Source organism: Muntiacus reevesi, chromosome 5 (assembly GCF_963930625.1).
Source record: "Muntiacus reevesi chromosome 5, mMunRee1.1, whole genome shotgun sequence".
Classification (NCBI taxonomy): Eukaryota; Metazoa; Chordata; class Mammalia; order Artiodactyla; family Cervidae; genus Muntiacus; species Muntiacus reevesi.
In genome coordinates, this window is record NC_089253.1 from 118,789,902 (window position 1) to 118,796,305 (window position 6,404).

At 46.6% G+C, this 6,404-nt stretch overlaps 1 long non-coding RNA gene across 1 annotated transcript; it reads left to right on the forward strand.

Annotated features, from left to right (window-relative positions):
* The first annotated feature begins 1,401 nt into the window (after positions 1-1,401).
* Positions 1,402-6,404, forward strand: LOC136169476 (uncharacterized). The gene is made up of 5 exons (XR_010663412.1): positions 1,402-1,699; positions 2,928-3,091; positions 3,314-3,442; positions 3,549-3,590; positions 4,055-6,404. It is a non-coding gene; the product is annotated as an uncharacterized lncRNA (long non-coding RNA).

Here is a 6,404-nt window from a genome sequence, read left to right on the forward strand (position 1 = left end):
GAAGAGAGATTGCATTCACTTCCTTTTACCTTAAAAAATAAAACAATGCAAACAGCATCATTCAGGTCACTGTCCTTTTTGCAGAGAGTCATTTTTGCGTATGCTCCCTCCTCTGTCTTTTTTTCTAATACTTTTCATTCTCACCTCTAGGATCATTGGGTTGCTGAGGCCCTGCTATTCACTACAGACTGCCCAGAGTTAGTGGCCTAAAATCACCATTCCGTTCTGCTCTTGGACTCTGTGGGTCAGGGGTTCATCCAGGGCGGGGCAGGGATGACTTATCTCTGTCCCATAACGTCTGGAGCCTCAGCTGGGAAGCCTCAAAGGCTGGGGGTGATTCAAGGGCTTTGGGATGTGATGGTTAGGAGGTTCATCCATTCACAAGACTGGCATAGGGTACTGGTGGTGGGCTGAGATCTCAGAGTGGCTGTCAGATTGGACACACACACACACACACACACACACACACACACACACACACGGCCGCCCCACATTCTTGAGCTTCCTCACAGTATGGCAGCCCCAGGGCAGCCTCACAGTGACTCAGGGTTCAGGGCTCAGAGTACACGTATTCCAGCAAACAAGGCGGAAGTTATAAGGCCTTTTCCACCTAGCTGCGGAAGTCCTGGAGCATCATTTTTTCCCCATTCAATTGACTTCCAGCAAGTCAGAAGCCGACCCAGATTCAGGTGGGGAGGCTATCAACCTATTTCCCCCAGGGAAGACTGTATTTTCAGACTGGCTTTAAAACCTCCACAGTAGACCACGTTGTGAAATTCAATAGACCCCACCACCCCTCTGTCATTTTCCCTAGAAAACGCTCCCTCCTCTTCACCTCTGGGATCCTAGGACACTTTAGAGGTTACCATAGGGAAGTGACTCAGGTGCTTCTTGGTTCTCTGAACATGGCTGAATTTCAAAATGGCAGCAATGCTGGGGGCAATCCTCCTTCCTTTTGCTCTTTGCCTGGTCTTGGCCCTCCTCGGGTTCAGCTTGGGTGTCCACCCTGTGGGTCCCTAGAAGTGGTTTGGCGCCCTTCTGTGGGTCGTTGCAGGATGAGTTGGGTGAAATGGTTCACGTCCAGGTCAGTTCAGGTCTCTTCATCGGCAATACCTCCATTCTAAGTCCTGGCCTCATCAACTTTCTGATTGAAGTGGTTTCTCCCCTTGGGTGGTTTTGGGGAAAAGGCCCTCAAGAACATTCTAGAAGGCATTGGTCTGCAGTGCCTAGCACGGAGTCTGGCACGGGAACTTGCTTAATAAATGACTATTGAACAGATTGACCCTGGCTTGCATGGGCTCTGGATGACTCACAGGGTCTGATTCAGCCTGATTCACCAGAGGATTTGGGGGGATTTGACTAGTGGAGAGGGCTTCACGTTCCGAAAGGGAGGTGGTGTGTGTGTGTGTGTGTGTCTGTTCATGTCTGTGTGCATTTTGGGGGGACTAAGGGCAGATGGGGATGGTCCTCATTGCATAGCATTGTGGTCCAGGCCTACAGCGCTTGCTGCCATGGTGACCACTGGGCTTCCACTAAACTGTCCCTCCTTGCTTCTGTCCATTATTTGGAAACTTTTCTGGAAACTTTGAACAAGCCCTCCAAGTGTCAGGCTACTTGCCAACTCTTCAGAGGCTCAGACCACTGCTGCTTCCTCTTTTCATCCCTAAAGTATGCGGATACATCACCAGAAACTCTCTGGGTAAGCCTGACCTCACCACTGGGAGGACCTATTTATGATAGAGTTGAGGGTTTGTCGGGGGGTGGGGGTGTGTGTTCCTAGGCTTATAGGGCTCTGTGTCAATGGAAAAGATGATAAAGGTCTCTAGGCTAATCAAACAATCCAACCGGAGATGCTGGAATCCCAGGAAACTTTTAGAAATGAAACTACTTCTCATTTAAGATAAAGCAAAAAAAAAAAAAAAAAAAAGCTTCCTTGTAGGGAGGGAGCAAATGGGTGGGACCATATGTCCGTGGAGATAGGGGGCTGCAGACTGACCATGGAACTCTTCATTCCTGCTTTTTCTTTCCTTTTCATCATCCCCTAAGGAGACCCATGGCCTATGCGTTTTAATTCTCCATGCCTATGTGCCTATGTGGCAGCACTGTGGTAGGCCTTTACACAGGTAACTTTCAAATCTGAACAACATCTCAATGAGCAAAGGATTGCTATCTGCAATCTACAAATGAAAAATTACAGGCCTAGAGAAGTAAATTAAATTGTCCAGAACATACTACTAATAAGTAGATAAATCAGATAATTTGTTCATTCAGCAGACAAACTAGATTATGCATTAAGCTATGGAGAGAAAGAAAAAAGAACAAGTTGAGTGGGTTCTAGTTGATAAGAAAGTCACAGTCTAGAAGAGGAAAACAGCAATTACACAGAAATATGGTAGGTACAATGCTAAAGCTATAACAGGGCTTTGGCCTAAGCCCCAAGGGGGCATCTATTGCAGCTTGGGAGGATCAGGGAAGACTTCCTGGAGGAGGTGATGTTTGAGGTGAGAGTTTGGATAAGCAGAAGTTAGAAGAAATGCTGAAGGGTGGGGCATTTCAGAAAGAGGAGGCAGCACAGTCAAGGCATGGAATTAAGAAACAGCAAGGTATGTGGAACTTCGAGCAGTTTGGTGTTGCCCTGGAGTTGGTCTGACTAGAGTTTATCTGACTTCAAGATGCAAATACTCTTCTCACTGTGCTTGATTTCCTCAAATAGCTGATTTTGGAGGGTGTGGCATGTGTGCCACTTTATGGGGCCTGGGACATTCAGTTTTCACTCTAAAAGGCCCTTATGGAATTAACAGAAGGTAGGAGGCTTTTACTAGAATTTCTACGTTACAACTTCTCAGGAAGGCTTACAGGGGATCAAGAGGGAGCCGGGCCAAAAAAGGCCAGTTGACTAACTGAGGGACTGTCGATCCACCCCCCAGCCTCCCCTCCCTGCTCCATGACTGCCCCGCGGCGTTTTGGAAGAAGTAGGCCAGAGATCGCAGGGGAACAATGGCTGCGGAGTTCACTGCCGCAAAGCACGCCGCGGTGAGTCAGAGAGAGGCAGCAAGTCCACACACCAGCACGTCTGGTTGGCAGCGAGAAGGTATGAGCTCAGCGAGAGGCCGGGCTGAAGACGGGTGTGGTCTAACTGTGCCAGCAGTTTGGCTGGGTTCTTTCTTTTGTTGGTGGCCTGGTGGGGGTGGGATTGGGGGTGGGGGTGGACTGGGGAGATGTATGATACACGTGTCTATGTTTCCACTTACTAAATAGAGGCGACCCCCCAAATTGCCATCACCTTTTGACTTTCTGCTCTTTCCTTTCACAGGTCTTCTCATGGGGCCACTTGAGATCTGTACGTGCTCCTGGGGTCTTTTGGGAAATATCTTATTCTACAACCCAGGTCTATCACAAATAGGTGGATTTTCTGTCCTGCTGTGATGAATGCTACAGGAAGGTAACTGTAACCAGATAATTTCAGGGGCTTTTACTAGAAGTCCTTTCTCATATGGGGCCTGGAATCAGAGCTGGAGGAGCTGGAAATACCCTTTGTCCTTTCACAGGTCAGGAAACCGAATTGAGGATTAGGAAGTGACTTGCCCAAGGTAAGACTCAAATCTGACATAGAACCAGGAAAAGTCTAGATTCCTGATTCTAAACTTGGTTCTGGCCCTATGCTGGTCTTCTGCCCATTGTCATGAGGCCTGAAATACTGTTTAGTTATCTTTCAAATGAGCACTGCTGTTTACCTTTTCTTTGCTAAAAAATAAAAGCCATTTTAAGGACCATATGTTATTTATAGGTTCAGTGCCCACCACGTGGTCTTATGCAGTAATAGTGTCCCTAGAACATTTCTACCCTTGAATGTGCATACAGAGGCCCCACTGGGAACTGAGATTTGATGGTACCTTTTGATTTAAATGGGACCTCATGTGTAACAGGGCTTCCTGTCCATTATCTTGCCTTGGTCCTGTTCAAATCCAGCTATATATTCTGGGTTAGTTTTGCATTCATAATTCTTGACAAGAAAATCCTCCCATTTAATCTTTGCTTTATTTCTTTGTTTCAGGAGATTATCTAGTGTGTCTAATAGAGCAACAAGTCACGTCCCGCGGCTCCAGGCCTGCAATTCCCCAGCATACCAATCTCAACCACAAGACTTTCCCTCCGACCTCACCCAAGTCAAGAGTGGAGGTGGGGCTGCTCTCTGCCCCCTGGGGAGGAGGGATCTATGACCAAGTGGGTAATGTTCTTTCTTGATTTCTCCAGGTTTCCCCAGAGAGGTAGCATTCCTGGATGATGGGGTACAGAGATCTCTAAGATTAGCTTTCAGTGAAGCAATGCAAACTTAGACTTAGGGTAGAATTATCCACCCCAGAGTTGTTGGAATATTGGTGAACTATCACCTCTTGCTATTTCATTGACTCATCTGGGATAGGAGAGACATCTCTTGGGGCTGATTTAGGTCCAACCTTTTTTAGTATAGAGAGCATATTTTAATCTGAAAAGATCTATAGAACTGCAGATAAAGAGACATTTTAAGAATGCATTGATAGAACAAATACTTAATAACAGAACCTATCACCTTTAAGGGAGCTTGAATGCTATTAATCACCAAGATAATTTTTGTGCATGCATGCTAAGTCACTTCACTCAAGTCCAACTCTTTGTGACCCTATGCATTGTAACCCACCAGGCTCCTCTGTCCATGGGATTTTTCAGGCAAGAATACTGGAGTGGGTTGCCATGCCCTCCTCCAGGGGATCTTCTTGACCCCGGGACTGAACCCACTTTTCTTAGGTCTCCTGCATAGGCAGGCAGGTTCTTTAACACTAGTGCCATCTATATATGGTCCCAAATTTGAGTTATTGCTTTCTTTGTGTATTTCTGTAACTCTCTGTCTTCACCACTGGCCTGGACATGCCAAAGGCCATAGTTGACCTGCCCCTTGCTCACTGTCTACTGTATACTCAGCACCTAGCATGGTTCTTGACACAAAGTATGCACCTTATGTGTGTTTGTGGAATGAATAACTGAATACAGTGGAAGTATCAGCATAGCTTGACTAAATAGTATGAGTCATGTACATCTATAGGTGCCGATTCACACAAAGATGGTACCCCCATGGGTCCTAGGGCTCACAGATTGGAAATCAGGGATTTAAATTTCTATCCTTGGGTCCAGTATGCTCTCCATTTCCCCCTGGGGGAGCTTAGTGTTTAGTAGGCCACAACTCTTGGTCTGTGGATTTAGAGACGCATGATAACCAAAAATGGGAGCAATTGACATTCCAAAGGCCACATGAAAAGTCCATGAAGAGGACAGAACGCAGAGCTTAAACAAGGCTGGGACTTCCCAACACCCACGGAATCAGGGAGGTTGATGACGGCTTCCTTCAAGAGTCAGCTTCTAACATTTGTAGGAACAAAAAGTAAGCTAATCTCTGGGAACCTCTAGGCTGTGTAGTTGTTATTTCAACCCCAAACAGGCTTGCAAAGGTACCTTGCCTGTTTCCTCTGTCAACCTATTTGTGTGGAGCGTTGATCCCTGAAATGACACACGGTAAATGCTCTTTGTCTTGTAAGACTTGGGCTGGGAGTGGAGATGAGTATAGGAATTAAAAGAAATAATGATTGATTTAAAAGACGGGATGTGTCCCTGCTGCATGCAGGGTGTGTATTAATATTTAAATTCTGATGTCTTTCTTCTCTCTCAAGACAACGGAGCTTCTTCTCTGGATTGTCCCCATTCCTTCCTCACCAAACAAAGAAAGGGAGGTATTCCAGGTGTGAACACACCAGGGAGGTTTCCTGCTTAAGATTCAGAGATTCATAGCCCTGAGGAAATGAGGAAAAGAGAGGAGGGGAAAGAGCAAGAGAGATGAAAAATAGAATCTTCGCCACCTGCTATTTAGTGATTAGCTCCCAGATAAGGAAGGCAACGACGCATTCCAGGAGCTCAGGACTTGCCCAGACGGAACTCAGAATAAAGGAGGGCTTGGTGAAAAGTAAAGCCAGAGAGAGGGGTGGTGGTGGGGGGCACTGAAAACACCATCCATCAATTTGTCTCAAAGCCCCTCCATGTCACGCTGCTCTTACAAAGTTAAGGTCCTCACTTTCTCCTCTTTCTTGGTTTCCCCCGCCTCACCTGCCTTGGTTTATGTAAGGAGTCGTGTAAAGCTCTTTCACAAACTATTGGTGTGACCGGGGCAAATCACTTACCTTCTCAGATAGAAGCCTAGTGGCTGCTATCTCTTGAGAGTTTCAATAGCTTCCTCCAAAGCATAGGAAAAGAAATCAACAATCACAACCAAACAACTGAATCCCAAATCCCCTACTGCTGGGCAGGGGAAGCCCTGGTGAGATGGTGGGTGAAGAACCTCTGCTCTTTGCCTTAGTTCCAAGCACACCAGGCTGTTG